The sequence below is a fragment of the Bombina bombina genome, unplaced genomic scaffold (assembly GCF_027579735.1).
Source record: "Bombina bombina isolate aBomBom1 unplaced genomic scaffold, aBomBom1.pri scaffold_307, whole genome shotgun sequence".
NCBI classification, from domain to species: domain Eukaryota; kingdom Metazoa; phylum Chordata; class Amphibia; order Anura; family Bombinatoridae; genus Bombina; species Bombina bombina.
Window position 1 is genome coordinate 5,501 of NW_026511377.1, and position 27,401 is coordinate 32,901.

The 27,401-nt window shown below is 42.0% G+C and overlaps 1 long non-coding RNA gene across 1 annotated transcript; it reads right to left on the reverse strand.

Annotated features, from left to right (window-relative positions):
- Nucleotides 1-1,072: 1,072 nt before the first annotated feature.
- On the reverse strand, nucleotides 1,073-5,592 carry LOC128643720 (uncharacterized). Its single transcript, XR_008399871.1, has 3 exons — nucleotides 5,498-5,592; nucleotides 1,374-1,595; nucleotides 1,073-1,328 (listed from the first exon to the last, which is right to left on the reverse strand). It is a non-coding gene; the product is annotated as an uncharacterized LOC128643720 (long non-coding RNA).
- Nucleotides 5,593-27,401: the final 21,809 nt, after the last annotated feature.

Genomic DNA, 27,401 nt, shown 5'->3' on the forward strand with positions numbered 1-27,401 from the left:
AATTAAAATTATTCCTATTCTAGAACCCTTTTACAAAAAAAAACAGCCTAATCTAGAATAAACTACCAAGGGCCCTTAAAAGGGCCTTTTGTAGGGCATTGCCCTGAGTTAAACAGCTCTTTTGTCCCCCCAAAAATACACCAAACACCCCCTAACACTATACAACCCCCACCCCCCAAACTACCAAGGGCCCTTAAAAGGGCCTTTTGTAGGGCATTGCCCTGAGTGAACTGCTCTTTTGCCCCCCCCAAAAATACAACACCCCCTAACACTATACAAACCCCCACCCCTCAAACTACCTAAACTAGAAAAATAAAACCACCCAAAAAAACTTAAAAAAGCCTAACACTAACCTTCTTCAATCCGCGAAGTCCTAATCCAAGTGGTGAGAAGTCTTCATCCAGGCGGCCTCTTCAATCTTCATCCAGACGGCATCTTCTATCTTGATCCAGGAGGCGAGGAACAGGTCCATCCTGAAGACATCCGGCGCAAAGCATCCTGCTACATACGGTCGTCGCCGTACACTGAATCTTCAATGCAAGGGACGCGATCCAAGATGGCGTCCCTTGCATTCCTATTGGCTAAAAAATTTGAATCAGCTGTTCAACTGTTCAAATCAGCCAATAGGATTTAAGCAGCTCTAATTCTATTGAATGATGAATCAGCCAATAGAATGAGAGCTGCTTAAATCCTATTGGCTGATTTGAACAGTTAACAGGTTTTAAGCAGCTCTCATTCTATTGGCTATTGGTGTGAAGAGGATGCTCCGCGCCGGATGTCTTCAGGATGGACCCGCTTCGCGCCTCCGGGATCAAGATAGAAGATGCCGCCTGGATGAAGATTGAAGAGGTCACCTGGATGAAGACTTCTCGCCGCCTGGATCAGGACTTCAAAAACTGTAAGTGGATCGTCAGGGGGTTAGTGTTAGGCTTTTTAAGGTTTTTTGGGGTGTTTTGTTTTTTTAAAATAATTTAGACTTGGATTTCAGTCCTACATAAATTATATCACTGGGGCATTATGTTTTACTAAAATGAGACAAGGCTCTAAAATGTCTCTCTCTCCCCTAGTAAAAACCTCCCTGTGCTTAGTGGTACAGATGATCTGTATCTCTCAGACATATCACACATGTACACTTACCTGTACTGATATTGTCACTGATATCCTGCTTCACAGGTTCCAGCTTACATGTCACAAATGTAAACTCACTTGTGACCTGCATCCCTCAGACACATCACACACATACACTCCCTTGGTCCATGCACCCATCAGACGCATCACACATGTACACTCACCTGTGACCTGCGTCCCTCAGACACATCACACATGCTCTCACATGTACCCTGCACCCCTCAGATACGTCTCACAACGTGCACCTCACATGTACCCTGCACCCCTCAGATACGTCTCACACATGCACTCACATGTACCCTGCACCCCTCAGACACATCACACGTGCACTCACATGTACAATGCACCCCTCTGACATATCACACATGTACACTCACCTGTACTGATATTGTCACTAATTTCCTGCTTCAGAGCTACCAGATCATCAGTCTGTTCAGCATTAATTGTGACTTCAGTCTTAACATCACCTGCATAGATCATATAAAAATGGTTAAATTTTAGCACTGATCAAGGAAATTATATTAGACACATATACACTCACCTGTACCCTGCACCCCTCAGACACATCACTCACATAAACTCACCTGTACCCTGTAGATACATCATACACATACTCACTTGGTCTCTACGTCCCTCAGACACATCACTCACATAACTCACCTGTACCCTGTAGATACATCATACACATACTCACTTGGTCTCTACGTCCCTCAGACACATCACTCACATAAACTCACCTGTACCCTGTAGATACATCATACACATACTCACTTGGTCTCTACGTCCCTCAGACACGTCACTCACATAAACTCACCTGCACCCTGTAGATACATCATACACATACTCACTTGGTCCCTGCGTCCCTCAGACACATAACGTACACACCTGTGTGCTGCATCCATGAGACTAAGCGCAACCATTGACCATTAACTTTAGTGTGATGCTGCGCACAGTCATTATCAGAGACATGAAATTGTCAGACAGATTCAGAGAGCAGGCAATTTGTAACAACTTTCCAATTTACTTTTATTATCGAAATTGTTTTGTTCTCTTCGCATCCTTTGATACCAAGAAAATGAAGAAAATTATATATAGAAGTAAATTTGAAAGTTGTTCAAAATTTTATTCTATCTCTGAATTATGAAAGAAAATGTGGGGTTGCATGTCCCTTTAACAAGGCTGACATTTATTTAGCGCACCCTATACTTTGAATGGATAGCACAGGATTTGTTACTAACGCTCGTATTACATTGGCGACATAAGTGTTACACTCAAGCACATTACAAAATAGCATTGGAAAAATTAGTGCTTTTGGAGACCTGAAGTAAACCTTTCACAATACAGATAGAGCGTGCACTTTTAAAAAACTTTCCAATTTACTTCTGGTACCAAGAGAATGAAGCAAATGTTGTTATATTTTGTTGAAGAAGCGGCTAAGCACTACTGGGAGCTAGCTGTACACATTTGGTGAGCCAATGACAAGAGACATATGTGCAGACACCAAACTTTAGCTAGCTAGTAGTGCATTGCTGCCCTTGAGCCTACCTACCTAGGTATGCTTTTCAACTAACTATACCAAGAGAACACAGAAAATTAGATAATAGATGTAAATTGGAAATGTTAAAATTGTACTCTTCATCTGGAGCACAAAAGTGTAATTTTGCCTTTACTGTCCCGACCCTATGAATATATGCACAACAAAACATACAGTGGCTCACAAAAGTGAGTACACCCCTAACATTTTTGTAAATATTTTATTATATCTTTTCATTTGACAACACTGAAGAAATGACACTTTGCTACAATGTAAAGTAGTGAGTGTACAGCCTGTTTAACAGTGTAAATTTGCTGTCCCCTTAAAATAACTCAACACACAGCCATTAATATCTAAACCGTTGGCAACAAAAGTGAGTACACCCCTAAGTGGAAATGTCAAAATTGGGCCCAATTAGCCATTTTCCCTCCCTGGTGTCATGTGACTTGTTAGTGTTACAAGGTATCAGGTGTGAATGGGGAGCAGGTGTATTAAATTTGGTGTTATCGCTCTCACACTCTCTCATACTGGTCACTGGAAGTTCAACATGGCACCTTATGGCAAAGAACTCTCTGAGGATCTGAAAAAAAGAATTGTTGCTCTACATAAAGATGGCCTAGGCTATAAGAAGATTGCCAAGACCCTGAAACTGAGTTGCAGCACGGTAGGCAAGACCATACAGCGATTTCACAGGACAGGTTCCACTCAGAACAGGCCTCGCCATGGTCGACCAAAGAAGTTGAGTGCACGTGTTAGCGTCATATCCAGAGGGGTGTCTTTGGGAAATAGACGTATTAGTGCTACCAGCATTGCTGCAGAGGTTGAAGGGGTGGGGGGGGGGGGGTCAGCCTGTCAGTGCTCAGACCATATGCCCGCACACTGCATCAAATTGGTTTGCATGGCTGTCGTCCTAGAAGGAAACCTCTTCTAAAGATGAGGCACAAGAAAGCTCGCAGGTTTGCTGAAGACAAGCAGACTAAGGACATGGATTACTGGAACCATATCCTGTGGTCCGATGAGACCAAGATAAACTTATCTGGTTCAGATGGTGTCAAGCGTGTGTGGTGGCAACCAGGTGAGGAGTACAAAGACAAGTGTGTCTTGTGTTGCCTACAGCCAAGTATGGTGGTGTGAGTGTCATGATCTGGGTCTGCATGAGTGCTGCCGGCACTAGGGAGCTACAGTTAATTGAGGGAACCATGAATGCCAACATGTACTGTGACATACTGAAGCAGAGGCATGATTGCCTCCCTTCGGAGACTGGCCGCAGGGCAGTATTCCAACATGATAACGACCCCAAACATACCTTCAAGACAACCACTGCCTTGCTAAAGAAGCTGAGGGTAAATGTGATGGACTGGCCAAGCATGTCTCCAGACATAAACCCTATTGAGCATCTGTGGGGCATCCTCAAACGGAAGGTGGGGAAGCAAAGACTCTAACATCCACCAGCTCTGTGATGTCGTCATGGAGGAGTGGAAGAGGACACCAGTGGCAACCCTTTTAAGCTCTGGTGAACTTCATGCCCAAGAGGGTTAAGGCAGTGCTGGAGAAATAATGGTGGCCACACAAAATATTGACACTTTGGGCCTAATTTGGACATTTCCACTTAGGGGGTATACTTACTTTTCTTGCCAACGGTTTAGACATTAATGGCCGTGTGTTGAGTTATTTTGAGGGGACAGCAAACTAACACTGTTATACAGGCTGTACACTCACTACTTTACATTGTAGCAAAGTATAATTTCTTCAGTGTTTTCACATGAAAAGAAATAATAAAATAAAATATTTACAAAAAATGTGAGGGGTATACTCACTTTTGTGAGATACTGTATATAATATAACAAAAATAAAGTATTTCACTCAGTTATACATATTTAATACAAAAACAAATATTCTAACAGTGATTTAAAGGGATATGGTCTATGATCAGGTGCTGGACTGGAACAGACACAAAGTTGTATATCCAAGTGTTTTTTATTTATATGTGTATAAATATACAGGAGTCTATGCAGAAAGAGATCACAATAAACGACCTCCAGATGTTAGCACCTGAGGCTTTGACTCTTCCGATAACATTCTACTTTCAACTTGTAATACGAGTACAAGAATAGAAGCTCTATAGATTTAACTTGAGTGGAGTTAGCACTCAGCAGTGCTTATATTTGTGTGCTTCATGTGTAATCTAGCCCTTAGTTATTCATACATGAGCTGCTCACTGACTTGTGTCTGCTGTGTAACCATCTGAGAAAATATAACTGTTTAAATAAGACAAAATGTCACCATCAGAATATTCCCTTTACTTAAAGGGACATGATACCTACATTTTTTCTTTCATGATTTAGAAAGAGCATGCAATTTTAAACAAAATTCCAATTTATGTCTATTATCTAATTTGCTTCATTCCCTTGATATCCTTTGTTGAAAAGCATATTTAAATAGGCTCAGTAGCTGCTGATTGGTGGCTGCACATAGATGCCTCATGTGATTAGGTCACCCATGTGCATTGCTTTTTCTTCCACAAAGGATATCTAAAGAATGAAGCAATTAGATAATAGAAGTAAACCACAAAGTTGTTTAAAATTGTATTCTCTATCTGATCAAGAAATAAATCTTTTTGGGTGTCATGTCTCTTTAATTAACCTTGGTTAATGGTTAAATATAGATAATGACTTGTTTTTCAGAACCTGTACAGGCCCTGTAGGTTTGTGGTCATTTTGGGTTTATCTAGCAGAGCTTCGCTGGAAAAGCTGTGCTAGGACTGTATGCCGGAGTCAAGACCTGTGCTATAGCTGGCGGATATTTAAGGGTAATGTGTTAATTAGTGCAAATCACCTGTAGCCATATATATAGGAACTTCATCCTCCTCAGTCTTTATGTGATCACACAAATACGGTTCTCCTCTGTGCTCAACCGCTGAGCCCTCTAAAAAGGCGGTCACATCCATACGGCCTGTACAATAAGAATATATATGTATGTGTGTAAGTTGTGTGCATTGCTCGTGGGATGTATCAATGTATCTCACACACAATATACGTGCTCACTCACCTGTAACCCACATACCTCACACACAATATATATGTGCTCACTCACCTGTAGCACACATACCTCACACACAATATATATGTGCTCACTCACCTGTAACGTAGATACCTCACACACAATATATATGTGCTCACTCACCTGTAGCACACATACCTCACACACAATATATATGTGCTCACTCACCTGTAACACACATACCTCACACACAATATATATGTGCTCACTCACCTGTAACACACATACCTCACACACAATATATATGTGCTCACTCACCTGTAACGTAGATACCTCACACACAATATATATGTGCACACTCACCTGTAACCCACGTACCTCACACACAATATATGAGCACACTCACCTGTAACGTAGATACCTCACACACAATATATATGTGCTCACTCACCTGTAACTCACATACCTCACACACAATATATATGTGCACACTCACCTGTAACCTACGTACCTCACACACAATATATGTGCTCACTCACCTGTAACGTAGATACCTCACACACAATATATATGTGCACACTCACTTGTAACCCACGTACCTCACACACAATATATGTGCACACTCACCTGTAACACACGTACCTCACACACAATATATGTGCACACTCACCTGTTTCCCACGTACCTCACACACAATATATATGTGCACACTCACCTGTTTCCCACATTCCTCACACACAATATATGTGCACACTCACCTGTAACCCATGTACCTCACACACAATATATGTGCACACTCACCTGTAACCCATGTACCTCACACACAATATATGTGCACACTCACCTGTAACACACATACCTCACACACAATATATGTGCACACTCACCTGTAACACACATACCTCACACACAATATATGTGCTCACTCACCTGTAACACACATACCTCACACACAATATATGTGCACACTCACCTGTAACACACATACCTCACACACAATATATGTGCACACTCACCTGTTTCCCAAGTACCTCACACACAATATATGTGCACACTCACCTGTAACACACATACCTCACACACAATATATGTGCACACTCACCTGTAACCAACGTAACTCACACACAATATATGTGCACACTCACCTGTAACACACGTACCTCACACACAATATATATGTGCACACTCACCTGTTTGCAACATACCACACACACAAAATATATGTGCACACTCACCAGTAACCCAAATATCTCACACACACACAACACATATGTTACCTTCATCCCTCAGACACATGCCCACTCACCTGTAACCTGTATCCCTAAGACACAACATATGTGCACATTCACATGTATCCTGTGTTCCTGAGACACAACACACATGCACACTCATCTGTAACACTCATGCACACTCACCTGTAACCCATATCCCTCAGACACAACATACGTGCACACTTACCTGTGATCTGCATCCCTCAGGCACAACACAAGTGTCGTATCCTGTGTCCCACAGACACACCACAAGTGCACACTCACCTGTATCCTGTGTTCCTCAGACACACCACAAGTGCACACTCACCTGGGCTGATGCTGTCACTGGTTTCCTCATCTGGTGCTTCCAGCTGATGCCTCACACACAGATCTTCTGTTATCTCAACTTTCACTATATCAGTGTTATCTTCATCTGTACAAATAAAGCAGATTCAGTTTTTATATCACATGATCTATTTTTTTTTAACTTTACTATAAAATAGTTTGTTTATTTCCCTGACAGACAATAGCACCAAATTCACACATTCTCCTCCTTTTCCCTCTCATTCCTTTTTTTTACTGTGATCCTCTATGATCCAGTATAAAAAAAACAACATGAACTAAACAAGGGTTAAACTCATTGTGTTATCTGCGCTTATAAAGCAGACAGTAAACTACAAGGGAGAGCAGTAAGTAACTGTGTGCACAGCCCCGGCAGACTCTCACGTATTACTACTCACCGGCAGGGAGGGAGAGCGGTAAGTAACTGTGTGCACAGCCCCGGCAGACTCTCACGTATTACTACTCACCGGCAGGGAGGGAGAGCAGTAAGTAACTGTGTGCACAGCCCCGGCAGACTCTCACGTATTACTACTAACCGGCAGGGAGGGAGAGCAGTAGGTAACTGTGTGCACAGCCCCGGCAGACTCTCACGTATTACTACTCATCGGCAGGAAGGGAGAGCAGTAAGTAACTGTGTGCACAGCCCCGGCAGACTCTCACGTATTACTACTCACCGGCAGGGAGGGAGAGCAGTAAGTAACTGTGTGCACAGCCCCGGCAGACTCCTCACGTATTACTACTCACCGGCAGGGAGGGAGAGCAGTAAGTGACTGTGTGCACAGCCCCGGCAGACCTCTCAACGTATTCCTACTCACCGGCAGGGAGGGAGAGCAGTAAGTAACTGTGTGCACAGCCCCGGCAGACTCTCACGTATTACTACTCACCGGCAGGGAGGGAGAGCAGTAAGTAACTGTGTGCACAGCCCCGCAGACTCTCACGTATTACTACTCACCGGCAGGGATGGGAGAGCAGTAAGTAACTGTGTGCACAGCCCCGGCAGACTCTCACGTATTACTACTCACCGGCAGGGAGGGAGAGAAGTAAGTAACTGTGTGCACAGCCCCGGCAGACTCTCACGTATTACTACTCACCGGCAGGGAGGGAGAGCAGTAGGTAACTGTGTGCACAGCCCCGGCAGACTCTCACGTATTACTACTCACCGGCAGGAAGGGAGAGCAGTAAGTAACTGTGTGCACAGCCCCGGCAGACTCTCACGTATTACTACTCATCGGCAGGGAGGGAGAGCAGTAAGTAACTGTGTGCACAGCCCCTTCAGACTCTCACGTATTACTACTCACCGGCAGGGAGGGAGAGCAGTAGGTAACTGTGTGCACAGCCCCGGCAGACTCTCACGTATTACTACTCACCGGCAGGGAGGGAGCAATGTATTTCAGTCTGATGACTATTCATGTCATCTGTCTCATCCTCTTCCTTCACATTTAATAGCCCAGTGCCCGGGTTTTCCTCTAGACGCCCTGTAATTACAGCAGGAAGTTACCTGATAGAGCACAGTACAGGGTGTAACATAAACTTATATAACAGAAATTTGTATTATTATTTTTTTTAACAATAATATTCTTAAAGGGACATGAAACCCAAAAAAATGATTTCATGATTTAGATAGAGAATACAATTTTAAACAACTTTCTAATTTACTTCTACTATCTAATATGTTTCATTCTCTTGGTATCATTTGTTGAAGGAGCAGAAATGCACTACTGGTTTCAAACTGAAAAAAATGGATGAGCCAATGACAATCGGTATAAACATGCAGCAACCAATCAGCAGCTAGAAACTAGGTTCTTTGATGCTCCTGAGCTTTTCTAGATAATATTTCAGCAAAGGATAACAAGGGAAGGAAGCAAATGAAATAAAAGTAGTAAATTGGAAAGTTGTTAAAAATTGTACTCTCTAGCTAAATCATGAAAGAAAAATGTTGGGTTTCATGTCCCTTTAAACCTAATAATCTAGATAATAAAATCACGCTTTGTATTAAATTCAGTCACTTACAGCATTGAGTAATATTGAATCACTTTTGGGAAGAAATTGGCACAGATTTTATAAAATACAATTTAAATAATAAAAAAATAAGTACAATAGCTCAGCTAAAAAGACAAAAAATCCCAATTTAAAAGCTTAAAGGGACATTCCAGCCAAAATTGGAATCCACGTGGATGCATTTCAGTTTTGAATTGTAGCATTTTTGTAATTTACATGCATTAGCAAAAGTGCTTCTATTAAAAGCTATAGCTGTTTCAAAAGTGTATTTAAGTATGCCCCGTGCACCAGCATTTTCAACACAGCACTTGTGAGGGAGCCTAAAGTGCTTGTACCATCTGTTAATGAGCAGCTGCAATATTTAAAATGCTGCTGCACTGAGAATATCTAGCTGTGCGTCACATGCACGTGCAGAGACAAATGCTAACACTAAAACACTGATAACTTTTACTAGAAGCATTTTTGCCAATACTGTACATGTATATTACAAATATGTTTCTATTCAGAGATGAAATTCATCTATGCGCATTTAAATTTTGATCGGAATGTCCCTTTAACAGATACCAACTATGGGCCCAAATAAACCAGCGTCTTGAAATACTGTAGTCACTAAGTATGTATTTAACTCCTTGATACAACTTAACTTGTGCCTATCTTAGTATGCTCTCACGACAAGCACTGGTGTCATACATAAAGCACGCTCCTGAGCCTACTTCTGTGTGCTCCCATGACTGCTGCCTCATATAGAGCATGATCCTGTACCTACCTCAGTATGCTCTCATTACATACACTGCTGCCTCATATAGAGCATGATCCTGTACCTACCTCAGTATGCTCTCATTACAAACACTGCTGCCTCATATAGAGCATGATCCTGTACCTACCTCAGTATGCTCTCATTACAAACACTGCTGCCTCATATAGAGCATGATCCTGTACCTACCTCAGTATGCTCTCATTACAAACACTGCTGCCTCATATAGAGCATGATCCTGTACCTACCTCAGTATGCTCTCATTACAAACACTGCTGCCTCATATAGAGCATGATCCTGTACCTACCTCAGTATGCTCTCATTACAAACACTGCTGCCTCATATAGAGCATGATCCTGTACCTACCTCAGTATGCTCTCATTACAAACACTGCTGCCTCATATAGAGCATGATCCTGTACCTACCTCAGTATGCTCTCATTACAAACACTGCTGCCTCATATAGAGCATGATCCTGTACCTACCTCAGTATGCTCTCATTACAAACACTGCTGCCTCATATAGAGCATGATCCTGTACCTACCTCAGTATGCTCTCATTACAAACACTGCTGCCTCATATAGAGCATGATCCTGTACCTACCTCAGTATGCTCTCATTACAAACACTGCTGCCTCATATAGAGCATGATCCTGTACCTACCTCAGTATGCTCTCATTACAAACACTGCTGCCTCATATAGAGCATGATCCTGTACCTACCTCAGTATGCTCTCATTACAAACACTGCTGCCTCATATAGAGCATGATCCTGTACCTACCTCAGTATGCTCTCATTACAAACACTGCTGCCTCATATAGAGCATGATCCTGTACCTACCTCAGTATGCTCTCATTACAAACACTGCTGCCTCATATAGAGCATGATCCTGTACCTACCTCAGTATGCTCTCATTACAAACACTGCTGCCTCATATAGAGCATGATCCTGTACCTACCTCAGTATGCTCTCATTACAAACACTGCTGCCTCATATAGAGCATGATCCTGTACCTACCTCAGTATGCTCTCATTACAAACACTGCTGCCTCATATAGAGCATGATCCTGTACCTACCTCAGTATGCTCTCATTACAAACACTGCTGCCTCATATAGAGCATGATCCTGTACCTACCTCAGTATGCTCTCATTACAAACACTGCTGCCTCATATAGAGCATGATCCTGTACCTACCTCAGTATGCTCTCATTACAAACACTGCTGCCTCATATAGAGCATGATCCTGTACCTACCTCAGTATGCTCTCATTACAAACACTGCTGCCTCATATAGAGCATGATCCTGTACCTACCTCAGTATGCTCTCATTACAAACACTGCTGCCTCATATAGAGCATGATCCTGTACCTACCTCAGTATGCTCTCATTACAAACACTGCTGCCTCATATAGAGCATGATCCTGTACCTACCTCAGTATGCTCTCATTACAAACACTGCTGCCTCATATAGAGCATGATCCTGTACCTACCTCAGTATGTTCTCATGACAAACACTGCTGCCTCATATAGAGCATGATCCTGTACCTACCTCAGTATGCTTGATTACAATCACTGCTGCCTCGTATAAAGCATGCGCCTGTACCTACCTCAGTATACTCTCATTACAAACACTGCTGCCTCATATAGAGCATGATCCTGTACCTACCTCAGTATGCTCTCATTACAAACACTGCTGCCTCATATAGAGCATGATCCTGTACCTACCTCAGTATGCTCTCATGACAAACACCTCTCCCATATATAGACACAACAGATAATGTAAAGCTCAGCACCTGGAACTCCCATCTGGGGTAGTGCACGTAGGACTGGAAGCCACGGCCAAGGCTGCAAAAAGGTGTAGAGTCCACAGCACTATGAATAAGCATCTGTTTACTAAAGCATAACGTGCACATTTACCTGACTGTTATGCGTTAGTTCCCACGGGAATAGGGTCCTCAATTCCTCCTGTATGTGTTTGTAAATTTTGTCCTGTCTCTTACAAGTCTTAACATTTGTTTTATTTAAATTAATTGTATCCATGGACAGCGCTGCGATATGTTTGGCGCTTCATAAATAAAGAATAATAATAATAAAACAGATACTTTTGGTGCTGTGGACTCTACAACATACCTTTTTGCCATATAAAACATGCTCCTGTTCTACCTCAGTATGCTTTAATGACAAGCACTGCTGCCATATATAGAGCACGCTCCTGTTCTACCTCAGTATGCTCTCATGACAAGCACTGCTGCCATATATAGAGCACGCTCCTGTTCTACCTCAGTATGCTCTCATGACAAGCACTGCTGCCATATATAGAGCACGCTCCTGTTCTACCTCAGTATGCTCTCATGACAAGCACTGCTGCCATATATAGAGCACGCTCCTGTTCTACCTCAGTATGCTCTCATGACAAGCACTACTGCCATATATAGAGCACGCTCCTGTTCTACCTCAGTATGCTCTCATGACAAGCACTGCTGCCATATATAGAGCACGCTCCTGTTCTACCTCAGTATGCTCTCATGACAAGCACTGCTGCCATATATAGAGCACGCTCCTGTTCTACCTCAGTATGCTCTCATGACAAGCACTGCTGCCATATATAGAGCACGCTCCTGTTCTACCTCAGTATGCTCTCATGACAAGCACTGCTGCCATATATAGAGCACGCTCCTGTTCTACCTCAGTATGCTCTCATGACAAGCACTGCTGCCATATATAGAGCACGCTCCTGTTCTACCTCAGTATGCTCTCATGACAAGCACTGCTGCCATATATAGAGCACGCTCCTGTTCTACCTCAGTATGCTCTCATGACAAGCACTGCTGCCATATATAGAGCACGCTCCTGTTCTACCTCAGTATGCTCTCATGACAAGCACTGCTGCCATATATAGAGCACGCTCCTGTTCTACCTCAGTATGCTCTCATGACAAGCACTGCTGCCATATATAGAGCACGCTCCTGTTCTACCTCAGTATGCTCTCATGACAAGCACTGCTGTCATATATAGAGAGCGCTCCTGAGCCTTCCTCAGTATGAACTCATGACAATCACTTCTCCCGTATATTAACGGTGCTCCTGTGCCTACCTCTGTATGGGCTCACGACAAGCACTGCTGCCATATATAGCGTGCACTCTCCTGTTCTACCTCAGTATGCTCTCATGACAAGCACTGCTGCCATATATAGAGCACTCTCCTGTTCTACCTCAGTATGATCTCATAACAAACACTGCTGTCATATATAGACAGTGCTCCTGTGCCTACCTCTATATGGTCTCACAACGAGCATTGCTGCCATATATAGAGCACTCTCCTGTTCTACCTCAGTATGCTCTCATGATAAGCACTGCTGCCATAGATAGCGTGCGCTTCTGAGCCTACCTCAGTATGCTCTCATGACAAGAACTGCTGCACATATAGAGCATGCTCCTGAATCTACCTTTGAATGCTCTAACGACAAACACTACTGCCATTTATAGAGCACACTTGTGAGCCTATGTCAGTATACTCTGATGACAAGCACTGCTGTCATGTATATAATGCACTCTGATTTCATCAGCTGCTGTTGTACAAATTAAGCACACCAGAGTAAGACATTGTGCAATGCAAAGTGCCTAAAAAAACAAACAAAACCATGTTTAGACATTTTGTATATAAGAAATTGGCAACATGTGCAATAGCTGATTGGTTGGTACACTATGCATGGAGCTTACCTACCAATAAGCGCTCTTTACGCACACAGATTCACAATGGCCATGAGCACATAGTGCCGATCTGGTCAATAACAACAGGAGTAAAGCAGGATTTTATAAACTGTGTAGTAGAGACTTCTGTACATTACCAATATACTCCAGAGGCAGAACCTTTTCTTTTACAAGATACAATGAGTCCACGGATTTCATCCTTACTTGTGGGATATCGCCTCCTGGTCAGCAGGAGGAGGTAAAGAGCACCACAGCAGAGCTGTATATATAGCTCCTCCCTTCCCTCCCACCCCAGTCATTCTATTTGCCTGTGTTAGTGATAGGAAGAGGTAAAGTGATGTGTTAGTTTAGATTCTACAATCAAGAGTTTATTATTTTTAAAATGGTGCCAAAGTGTACTATTTTACTATAGGGTGTAGCCGTATTCCTTGTCAGCCTCTAGAGTAGAGCCACAGGTGGCTTTAAAGCAATGGGAACTGGTGGGGTTTTACCCGCACTGTGCCTCCCATACTAGTGCTGCCCTTTGTATCCTGATGGCCTTAGCAGATATTAACTAAGGCCCCTTTGTGTTCACAGAGCTGCTGGAGGGAGAAGACCTCTTGATCCTGTGGACCTGCTCAGGCTGTTGATCAGCACTGAGGTAAGTGCAGTTTTTTATTCTGGGACACTGGCTAACTCAGAAGGGACTGTGTCATTATAAGTGGTTGGAACTTGAGCCCTGGCTACAAGTAGAAGGGCTGTTCTATAACGATGTGTGTGTGTCACAAGGGGGGTTACATTGGAGGCTAATGTTATACCTATTGTGGTCCTACGAATGGGGCTTAATTCAGGGGCTGGGAACATAGCTGCAGTGTGAATGCTTAGGGCTATGGTACCTCTGTGTTAGACGCTGGCGTGATTACCGGAGTCCTTGTATAGGACTCCGGTTTACGGCTGCATGTTTTTCTTTGGTATCTGTAGCAGGGGTTAAGAACTGGCTTTTTATTTGCCGAGCGGTGAACTTTACAGATATGGAAGTTCTTTGCGTGCGGAGTTTACAGCCGATGCGACGCCCACGATAGGGGCGGGACTTGCTTTGGCGCGCTGTTAGCTGCGCAGACTGTCCTTGCTTCCGGAATAGACTAACTCCCCCGACGAGACCGCATGGATAGTACACACACGAGCGGTCTTAGGCGTTTTTTCTGTCGAGATTCCTCTGGTTCCTTGTCGAGTGTGGTCGTTAGACCGTGGGGGCAGGTAGGCGCCCTCAGCAGAGCTGTGGCGAGTGGTACCGACATAAAATATAGACAGATTGTTTTTTTTTATTGTTGCCTTTTGCAATCGTTAATACATATTTAAAGGCACAGTAACTGCCCGTTTCCATATATTCTGTGCCTGTTTGTTTTTAAAGGCACAGTAGCTGACCAGGTTTAAAATAATCTGTGCTGCTGTTTTTTTTCTATGCAATTAGCTACAAATTTGTGAAATAATTTTCAGACCAAATTGCTTCTTGCTTTCTGTTATGATGGAAGACGATATCCAAACTGTAGCGTGCTCAATGTGTTTGGATGCCACTGTGGAACCCCCTGCTCCATTTTGTCCCTCATGTATTGAGAGGGCCTTGCATTTTAGAGACAAGATTGTTTTTGACAAATCATTGACTAAGCTGAATGCTTCTCAAGAGTCTACGATGATGAGATGCAGAGCATGCCGCAGCTTTCTCACCAAGCGTCACAGCCCTTAACGCGCCGCGCAAGCGGGGACTTGTATTTCACCAGTATCTGCAGCTTTTACATTAAAAGACATAGCTGCAGTGATGTCCTCTACTCTTCTTGATGCGTTAGCTATTTGCCCATATCGCACGGCAAGCGTTCAAGACAGGACAATTATGTAGTAAGTTCTGCCTCTGATTCTATGATGGCGATTACGGACGTACCCTCCCGGGGTTCTGAGGTTGGAGAGTACCTGCGGTTACTTTCAGAAGGTGAACTGTCGACTCAGGGAGTGCCTTACGACTCTGATGTAGTTTTCTTTCAGGTTTAAACTTGAGCACCTCGTTTATTACTGAGGGAGGTGTTGGTTTACTCTGGATGATTGTGACTCAATAGTGGTCCCTCCAGAGAAATTGGTAAGTTGGACAGATATTTGGAAGTTCCATCTAATTTCGGATGTCCTTTCCAGTCCCAGAAAAGGACTTCAGAGATCATTGCAAAAGAATGGGAGAGACCAGGTATTCCTCTTCTCTCCTTCTCCAGTTTTTAAAAAAATGTATCCTATAGCCGATGCTATTAGAGTTTCTTGGCAGACGGTCCCCTAAAGTTGAAGGGCTGTGTCTACTATGGCCAATGCGACTACTATTCCTATTGAGGATAGTTGTGTGTTTAAGGACCCTATGGATAAGAAATTGGAGGGTCTCCTTAAGAAACTCTACGTTCATCAGGGATTCCTGTTACAACCAACGGCTTGCATTGTCTACAGTCACCACTGCGGCTGCTTATTGTTTGATGCTCTGAAAGAGTCTTTTTAAGACTGAGACTCCTTTGAAGAGATACATGATCGGAATTAAAGCTCTTAAGTTAGCTAAGTTTGTGTATTATGGATGCTTCCCTGCAGATTATTAAATTGGCGGCTAGAGAGTTCAGGTTTTAACCATGCTTAGCACGCAGAGCTTTATGGTTAAAATCTGGGTCTGCGGATGTGTCATCCAAATCTAAGCTTTTGACTATTCCTTACAAGGGGAAAAAAACCCTATTCGGGCCTGACTTGAAGAGATCATTTCTGACATAACGGGAGGAAAGGGGTCATCTCCTCCCTCAGGATAAAAAGTCCAAACAAAGAGGGCGACAGAGTAATTTTTCGTGCCTTTCGAAATTTCAAGGGAGTTCCCTCTTCCTCTAAACAGGAAGGGAATTATTCACAAACCAAGTCCACTTGGAGACCCAACCAGTCCTGGAACAAGGGTAAACAATCCAAGAAGCCTGCTGCTGCTAACAAAGTCAGCATGAAGGGTCGGCCCCCGATCCGGGACCGGATATGGTGGGGGACAGACTCACTCTCTCTTCGTCCGAGGCTCTGATAAGAGATGTTTCAGGATCCCTGGACACTGGAAATTGTGTCTCAGGGATATCAGTTGGAGTTCAGAAACTCTTCCGCCAGGGGAGGTTTCTTCTTTTCAAGATTATATGCAAACCAGATAAAAAGAGAGGCGTTCTTACATTGTGTAGGAGACCTTGCTTCATGGGAGTAATATGTCCCTGTTCCAATACTGGAACAGGGTCAGGGGTTTTAATCAAATCTTTTTGTAGTTTCCAAAAAAGAGGGAACGTTCGACCTATTCTAGACCTCAAAAGTCTAAACAAGTTCCTCAGAGTTCCATCCTTTAAGATGAAAACTATCCGTTCCATTCTTCCATTGATCAGGAGGGTCAATTTCTGACTACCGTGAATCTGAAGGATGCATAATCTACATGTTCCTATCCACAAAGATCATCTCTAGTTTCCTCCGTTTGCCTTTCTGGACAAACATTTTAATTTCCGTGGCTCTTCCTTTCGGTCTGGCCATGGCGCCCAGAATCTTTACAAAGGTTCTGGGATCTCTGCTGGCGGTTCTCAGGCCGCGGGGCATAGCAGTGGCGCCTTATCTGGACGATATTCTGATCCAGGCGTCGTCTTATCAGCTAACGAAGTCTCATACCGACATTGTTCTGTCCTTTTCTAAGGACTCACGGGTGGAAGGTGAATCTAGAAAAGAGCTCACTACTTCCACGGGACAAGGGTTCCTTTCTGGGAACTCTAATCGACTCTCTATTCATTGAAGATCTTTTGACGGAAGTCAGAAAGTTAAAGATTCTGAATACATGCCGAACCCTTCAGTCCAATCCTGGCTGTGCATGGACAAATGCAAAGAGTGTGGTGTACCCAAACGTATCCCACACCCATAGGGGGCGCCTCCTGGCCACTATAAGACCCTAATACCAAAAATTATTATTCAATTATAGAATGGTTATATCACCATAACACAGAAACAAAAGCAGAAAAAATAGTCATATATATACACAACAATAAAAAAAAAGAAGGAGAATTGTCCATAGAGCCAAAAAACAAAAAGGATAATCCAAAATTGAAGTGGCTGCTCTATGTCATAGGACGGTCAGTCCTGATGAAATCGTAGTCTGCAAATAAAAAGAGGAACAGAAGCGCCAACATGGCCTAGTATTGCCAGAGCATGTAAAAAAAGCAAGTGCAGAAAATGGAGCATACTCACAAGCAGGGGCGCACCCATATGGGTGCTATTGTAGCAGGGCTGGAACTAAGCAGTGGTCCAGCTCACCTGATCTCCACCAGCATAAATCCAAAGGGTCCATGAGAGAGCTGTTGGTTAGTATCTGAAAGGACAAAGAATACGGTTTTGGACCGTTTGGACCAAAAGAGGTATGGGACTAATAAGTTGCACTTACAGGAGACAAAGCACCTCCAGGGTGCAGTACCAGCAAACTGGGACCTCTCAGCCGCCAGTGGACTGTATCACCACGAAGCAGGACAATAGCAATCCCAAGCGAAATGCCCGAATGGCAAGCAAAAAGTGATAATAATGTATGGTGACAAGAACCATACAACAGCAAGTGTATATTTAAAAAACTTTATTTTAAAAAAAAGTGACGCGTTTCTCAGCCACCTATGGGCTGTTTCATCAGGCTATAAAACAACATTGCAACACACTTGCTATATAACAGGAAATGATAAAAGCACAATGATCTGATAGGTCAACCAATTAATACAATTAAAAACCTACACCTGTGTTTGTAAATTGGTAGTTAGTTGATATGGTAACCTCAGTATACAAACCTAACATGTAATACATAAAATATTAAAAATACAAATCGAATCAATACATGTATAAACTAAAATGAACATCAAATCATATATTAAGAGCCCAAACAAAAATATATACAATATAATATATAACAGTTAAAATGATCAGTATTTCAGTAATAATCAAATTTGGTAAATAGTGCATCCAAAAACCCACAAACATATCAGCAGGGTCTTATATATACTAAACATAGTTTCTTAATTCACTCTTTTTAGGCAGTAGCACACTATAGCTGAAACTCGATGCAGATACCAATGTAATAATAATAGTCGCTTAGTCCTAAAGATATAACTCTTATCAAGACGGTCTTATATTAGCATTTAAGCTTTAACATAGTGGGAGAGGGACCTATGCTTATATATATATTCATTCCTATTATAATCATTGAAAAGGATACATTGTTTTCAGTGAGGCCCATGAATTCTAATAACTAAATGTTTGTTACCGTGATCGCCATAATGACCCGCCCTCCTGTGTTACCGAATGAGGTGTGTATCTTAGATCTAATCACAGAGGGATAGTGAAAAAGCCCAGAACTACAAAATAACCCATAACTCTACAAAGGGTGACATATATGTTCAATCCCATTGTGATAGGCCCAAAAGAAAAGAACATGTTATCCACAATATGGCCCTTAGTTTCTAAACTAAATGTATGCGATCATGATCGCCGATGAGACCCAGCCCTCACGTAAGAGCATAGGGTCCCTCTACCACTATGTTAAAGCTTAAATGCTAATATAAGACCGTCTTGATAAGAGTTATATCTTTAGGACTAAGCAACCAGTATTATTACATTGGTATCTGCATCGAGTTTCAGCTATAGTGTGCTACTGCCTAAAAAGAGTGAATTAAGAAACTATTTTTAGTATATATAAGACCCTGCTGATGTTTGTTTGTAGGTTTTTGGACGCACTATTTACCAAATGTGATAATTACTGAAATACTGATCATTTTAAATGTTTTATATTATATGGTATATATTTTTGTTTGGGCTCTTAATATAGGATTTGATGTGCATTTTAGTTTATACATGTATTGATTCGATTTGTATTTTTAATATTTTATGTATTACATGTTAGGTTTGTATACTGAGGTTACCATATCAACTAACTACCAATTAACAAACACAGGTGGAAGGTTTTTAATTGTATTAATTGGTTGACCTATCAGATCATTGTGCTTTTATCATTTCCTGTTATATAGCAAGTGTGTTGCAATGTTGTTTTATAGCCTGATGAAACAGCCCATAGGTGGCTGAGAAACACGTCACTTTTTTAAAATAAAGTTTTTTAAATATACACTTTGTATGCTGTTGTATGGTTCTTGTCACCATACATCATTATCAATTTTTGCTGGCCATTCGGGCATTTCGCTTGGGATTGCTACTGTCCTGCTTCGTGGTGATACAGTCCACTGGGCGGCTGAGAGGTCCCAGTTTGCTGGTACTGCACCTGGAGCTGCTTTGTCTCCTGTAAGTGCAACTTATTAGTCACATACCTCTTTGGTCCAAACGGTACTGGGCTATGCGTGTGTGTATTCTTTGTCCTTTCAGATACTAACCAACAGGCTCTCTCAAGGACCCTTTGGATTTATGCTGGTGGATGGACTTTCTAAAGATACCATTATTTTCATCATATCTTATAATTTACTATAAAAAAAATATAAAATATGAGGAAAAAAACACACTTTTTCTAACTTTGACCCCCAAAATCTGTTACACATCTGCAACCACCAAAAAACACTCATGCTAAATAGTTTCCAAATTTTGTCCTGAGTTTAGAAATACCCAATGTTTACATGTTCTTTGCAAGTTATAGGGCAATAAATACAAGAAGCACTTTGCTATTTCCAAACCACTTTTTTCAAACTTAGCGCTAGTTACATTGGAACACTGATATCTTCCAGGAATCCCTGAATATCCCTTGACATGTATATATTTTTTTATTAGAAGACATCCCAAAGTATTGATCTAGGCCCATTTTGGTATATTTCATGCCACCTTTTCACCGCCAAATGCGATCAAATAAAAAAAATTGTTCACTTTTTCACACATTTTGTTACAAACTTTAGGTTTCTCACTGAATTTATTTACAAACAGCTCGTGCAATTATGGCACAAATGGTTGTAAATGCTTCTCTGGAATCCCCTTTTTTCATAAATAGCAGACATATATGGATTTGGTGTTGCTTTTTGGTAATTAGAAGGCCGCTAAATGCCACTGCGCACCACACGTGTATTATGCCCAGCAATGAAGGGGTTAATTAGGGAGCATGTAGGGAGCTTGTAGGGTTAATTTTAGCTTTATTGTAGTGTAGTAGACAACCCTAAGTATTGATCTAGGCCCATTTTGGTATATTTCATGCCACCATTTCAACGCCAAATGCGATTAAATAAAAAAAAAAGTAAAATTTTTCAAAATTTTAGGTTTCTCACTGAAATCATTTACAAACAGCTTGTGCAATTATGGCACAAATGGTTGTAAATGCTTCTCTGGGATCCCCTTTGTTGAGAAATAGCAGACATACATGGCTTTGGCGTTGCTTTTTGGTAATTAGAAGGCCGCTAAATGCCGCTGCGCATCACACGTGTATTATGGCTAGTAGTGAAGGGGTTAATTAGGTAGCATGTAGGGAGCTTGCAGGGTTAATTTTAGCTTTAGTGTAGAGATCAGCCTCCCACCTGACACATTACACCCCCTGATCCCTCCCAAACAGCTCTCTTCCCTCCCCCACCCCACAATTGTCCCCGCCATGTTAAGTACTGGCAGAAAGTCTGCCAGTACTAAAAAAAAAAGCTATCCTTGATAAAAAATAAATTAAAAAAAAGGCATATTTACATATGCTGCTCTGGAGGATCCCCCCTTAGCCCCCAACCTCCCTGATACCCCCCAAACAGCTCTTTACCCATCCCCCTCTAACTTATTAGTAGCCATCTTTGGTACTGGCAGCTGTCTGCCAGTACCCAGTTTATAGTAAAATATGTTTTTATTATTTTTTTTAAATAATTTTCTGTAGTGTAGCTTGCCCCCCCCAAAAGACCAACCCACCACCCCTCCCAGATCTCTTAGATCGACATATATGTAAATATATTTGGCAATCACTGCCACTTTTCTCCCATCATTTTTCTGTAGTGTAGCGGTTCCCACCCGCTTCCTACCACCGCGCGCGCCCGCGCGCGCACCCGGCGTTCCCGCCCACGATCCCGCCCCCCTCCACATCATACGGCCCATCGATGGCCGCCCACCCGCCTCCCAGACTGGCTCCCACCCACCAACGAAACCGGCCATCGATGTCCGGTACAGAGAGGGCCACAGAGTGGCTCTCTCTGCATCGGATGGCCAAGGGGGGTTATTGCAGGATGCCTCTATGTTGAGGCATCACTGCAATAACCGGAAAGCAGCTGGAAGCGAGCAGGATCGCTTCCAGCTGCTTTCCAGACCAAGGACGTACGCCACATGTCCTCGGTCATTAACTGTATTTTTTTTGAGGACGTGTGGCGTACGTCCTTGGTCGTTAAGGGGTTAAAGGGACACTGTACCCAAAATTTTTCTTTCGTGATACAGATTGGGCATGAATTTTTAAGCAACTTTCTAATTTACTCCTATTAGCAAATTTTCTTCATTCTCTTGGTATCTTTATTTGAAATGCAAGAATGTAAGTTTAGATGCCGGCCCATTTTTGGTGAACAACCTGGGTTGTCCTTGCTGATTGGTGGATAAATTCATCCACCAATAAAAAAGTGCTGTCCAGAATACTGAAACCAAAAAAAAAGCTTAGATGCCTTCTTTTTCAAATAATGATAGCAAGAAAACGAAGAAAAATTGATAATAGGAGTAAATTAGAAAGTTGCTTAAAATTGCATGCTCTTTCTGAATTACAAAAGAAAAAAATTGGCTTCAGTGTCCCTTTAAGCAGTTACAGTAAAGCACCAGCTCAATTGCAATGTGTTGAGTAACTGGAGAATAAAGCATTTTTTAAAGTTTTATAATATAGTACATTGCACATTAGCTGCAGAGAAAAAAAAAGTGTTGTTTTTATGTCTTGAGTCAGTCAATAATAATATTATATGCACTGCTGCTTTGCAGCGATGCTCCATATTTGACTGTTCTCTTCAAACAGCACTTTGTTCTGGGTGCACTTTGTTAAGGAAAACTTACACAGTGCAGCCAGAGCACAGTGCAGTTTGAAGACAACAGCCTGATGAAGAGCAGCGCTGCAAAGCAAAAGAGCCAACAGTTCCTGCATGTGTCCCATTCTTCCTGCAGACATGCTGCATTTTCTGCAATGACATCTCACATCACAGCATGTTCTGCCTTGGGGCAATATACTATCAACCCCTATGTACCTTTAAGACAAACAGATCACTGAGGTTTCTGGTTAGTTAATGTAAATATTATCCCATTGTGATGACAAAACCAGGTGACATACATGTGACATCCCGCTTACCTCTGTGTGCATCAGGAAGGTCTGAGGTTTGGTTCTTGTCAGACATTGTCTTGTTCAGCACAAATGAATTTGTCAGATATTCTTATAATGTTGTCCCCTTTACTGGCAAACACAGTGACGTCTATTGTACGTGATCTTCACAGTAACAGGAGCCTAAACACAGAGAGAGAGAGACAGTCTCATGTACAGTTCGTTGTCATAAGGGGTATACATTAAAGGGGCAGTCTAGTCAAAATTAAACTTTCATGATTCAGATAGGACATCCAATTTACTTTTATCATCAATTTTGCTTTGTTCTAAGCTAATCCTAGGTAAGGTCATATACTAATTTCTAAGCCCTTGAAGGCCGCCTCTTATCGCTGAGCATTTTGGCAGTTTTTCACAGCTAGAGGGGGTTAGTTCATTTGTGCCATATAGATAACATTGTGCACATGGAGTTACCTAGGAGTAAGCACTGATTGGCTAAAATGCATGTCTGTCAAAACAACTGGAATAAGGGGGCATTCTGCAGAGGCTTAGATACAAGGTAATCGCAGAGGTAAAAAGTGTATTAATACAACCATGCTGGTTATGCAAAACTGGGGAATGGGTAATAAAGCTCTAGGCACACTAAGCAACGGGTCCATATCTGGCTTCCCGCAGCACCCTTAGGGAGAACTTGTAATAAAGGGATTATCTTTCTTTTTAAACAATAAACATTCTGGAGTAGACCGTCCCTTTAACTTCTCTAACAATACATAGTTTTTTTTTGTTTTTTTTTTGTTACTATTTACAAACCTTTAATCCTTTGACAACCTTGTGCTGAAGCTGTTTCAAACCATTTACATTTATGGTTTTTGAATATCAATTCCATTGTGTTTATTTCTTCTGTGAGTTACCCACACAAACTATATGCTGACATTTCATTAGACCTAGCACTTTTAGAAACCAACTTTAGTTTGCATTAATTAAATAATTAATGAAAATATAAGTCAAAATTGGTGATAATTCTCTGGAATTCCATTGTGTACCCATGCATAGTTTTACACTATACTGCATTTATTATTTTTCCACATCATCAAAATTGTTTAAAGGCACCTGGAGTTTTATTTTGCTGCTTAAAGGGACATGAAACCTACAAAATTTCTTTCATGATTCAGATAGAGAATACAATTTTAAACAACTTTCCAATTAACTTCTATTATTTAATTTACTTCCTTCTCTTGTTATCCTTTGCTGAAATGTTTATCTAGGTAAGCTCAGGAGCATCACAGAACCTAGGTTCTAGCTGTTGATTGTTGGCTGCATATACATGTCGATTGTGATTGGCTCACACATGTATTCAGTTAGAAACCATTAGTGTATTGCTGCTCCTTCAACAAATTATACTAAGAGAATGAAACAAATTAGATAATAGAAGTAAATTAGAAAGTTGTTTAAAATTATATTCTCTATCTAAACCATGAAAGGAAAAAAAATTGGGTTTCATGTCCCTTTAAGATCCTAAAATGATGTTAAAGTTTGAAGTCCTCTGACTTCATGAGAATACGTTTGTAATACCCAGTAGCTACAGAACAAGGCTTTTTCCACACTCCCTAAATAGTGTTTGCTGGAGCGGTCTGTGTAATGTGCTTTGTGCAGTACTATGTTCAAATGCAGAAACAATGCAGATATTCACAGAAGCTGCAGAATTCCACTTCCCTTTCCCCCTCCCGGTTACCACAGATCTCCTCCAGTCTCTGCACAACCTAATTAAATGCTGTGGTAACCGGGAGGGGGAAGGGAAGTGGAATTCCTGCAGCGTTAGAACGGACTGTGTGAAATCAGCAGACACAGATAAACACAGAAGCTGCTAAACTCAGCAGCATATTTTCCCTTCTGTCCGTTCTAACGCTGCAGGAATTCCACTTCCCTTCCCCTTCCCGGTTACCATAGCATTTAATTAGGTTGTGCAGAGACTGGAGGAGATCTGTGGTAACCGGAGGGGGAAAGGGAAGTGGAATTCTGCAGCTTCTGTGTATATTCTGTGTATATCTGCATCGTTTCTGCCTTTGAACATAGTACTGCACAAAGCACATTACACAGACCGCTCCAGCAGGAGGGCTGTCTGTAAACACTATTTAGGGAGTGTGGTAAAAAGTCTTGTTCTGTAGCTACTGGGTATTACGAACGTATTCTCATGAAGTCAGAGGACTTCAAACTTTAACATAATTTTAAGGACCTTAAAGTGAAGGTCAATTTCCATGTGAAAGTGCCTGTTTTTTAAAAAAACTATTAAAAACAAGGGCACTTTCATTCCTGAAAATTGACATTTCAGTCGGGGTTTTTTAAAACTATACTTACCTTTTCTTCTTGAAGCCGCTCCAGTGCTTCACCAGCCCGTCGCAAGCCTCTTCATATGTCAGCAATGACGATTCCAACATCCTCCAATCACGGCCTTCCCCCCGGGGTAATCATTGCATGAGGCAATGCTGTGATTGGAGGAAGCCAGTTTCGTCATTGCTGGGTAAGTAAACCAGGAAGAAGCAGGCGGGGCGTCGTTTCAGAAGGCCGATCCGGCGTTAAAGAAGAACAATGTAAGAATTTTTAAAATACGGTGCTATGTCAATTTTCATGAATGAAAGTGCCCATTTTTAATAGTTTTTTTAAAACCGGGCACTTTCACATGAAAAGTGACCTTCACTTTAAGCAGCAAAATAGATAACACATGTTAATTAAAAACTTTTATTTTCTTTTAATGCTTTATTTAATTAGCCCATATGTTTGAGTGTATAATGTCCCTTTAAAGGGACAGTAAACACCTTGTAATTAAAGGATATTCCTGTTGTGTTGCTATAGAATAACATATCAGCCAAGTCTAACATTAACATCCTTTTTTTACAACAGTTATTTTTCAATAGCCAAACTCCACCCACCATTTTCTTTATTTAGAGACAACAAGGCTAGCTACAGTCATAATGTTAGTATAAAGTGCAGTTGTTATATGATAATGCCACTTAGAGACATATATGTAGCTGAGATAGCCTTGAGAAGTCAGCAGGGTGCATCTAAGTTCATAGAATTAGAAATTGCTTAATTTTCTGAACCAGACGACACAAAAAAGTTCAAAATAAAGAATGAAAATATATTGCAAAGTTATTTCATTACATAAAACTAAACATTTTAAATAAAATAAACTTGATGAGCCTACGGTATATATATATATATATATTTATATTTATTAGGGCTGCACGATTAATCGTATATGCAATTTAAAAATGTGATTAAGGGGGGCGGAGTTAGCCACTGTACTGGATGGATGTGATTGTGTGTATGCCAAGCTCCTCAGACTAATAGTTTAAAATAAGCTAAAAAAAGCTATACTAAGTATACATTTTGGCCTCAAAGTCCACCTGGGTGGTTAGCTGTCGTGGAGAGACATTATACCTTGGTATGGTGCCCTGTTTTAGCCACTTTGACCTAAGAATGACCACGGAGCCGATTACCAGCAGTGCCACTGCTGAGAGCACAGGCCGCCATTAGCTTCAGCCTGGAAGATCGGAGCTCTACCCTGGACATCCCCACTACCACTCAAACTTACCTGGACCTCCGGACACAGCTCACCCGCTACTACCACCACCCAAGCTGATCTGAACTCGACGGGCACAAGCTGATTTGGACCTCAACTGCTGGCTATTACTGTCCCCCTACTCCGGAGGGTCGGGGCTCCGCTCCGGAGTAGCAGCCTGCTCCTCCGACAAACATCACCTGCCGCCAGTCCCCTCTTGCCAGCACCGCTCTGGAGGGCCGGGGATCCGCTCCGGAGCTACCCTCTACTAACATTCTCTGAGCGGGTGAGGCTGCATCTGAACGAAAGTCCTGCCTGTTTACCGACCCTGGAGAGGCTTCTGCCGAGAGCGCCCATACTCACCCTCTACACCTTCTCAAGGCACGGACAGCACTACGGTGTGTGCCGAAACATCTGGCCCCTAAAGATCAGGGGATAACTCGACCGGGACTCCTTGGTGCGCAAACTGTAAATAAGGCGCGAACACCCGCCATCTTTGTGCCTCCCTGCTTACGGGCCTGCTCCAGACCAACAACCAGCCGACGGGCGGATTCACTGCTTCTACGGCCACTTAACTGAAGACTACTCAGCCCTATACAAGAACCGGGTGAGAACTGGTCAGTATATCTGACACTCCTTACTGCTTCCTATGACCCTGGTGAGTAAGCCGCTCATACATGATATTTTGGTATTAAAAACGTGATTAATCACTGCGATTTTAAACCCGCGAGGAGTCGCAATTTTTTCCTACATAAAAAATTCCTTTAGAAGTGGCTGTAATGCATTCATTTATTTGTGATTTCTTGCAAACTAGCTCCATCTAGTGGTTACTTTTAGCACACATTTGTAAAATGGCTCTTTTAC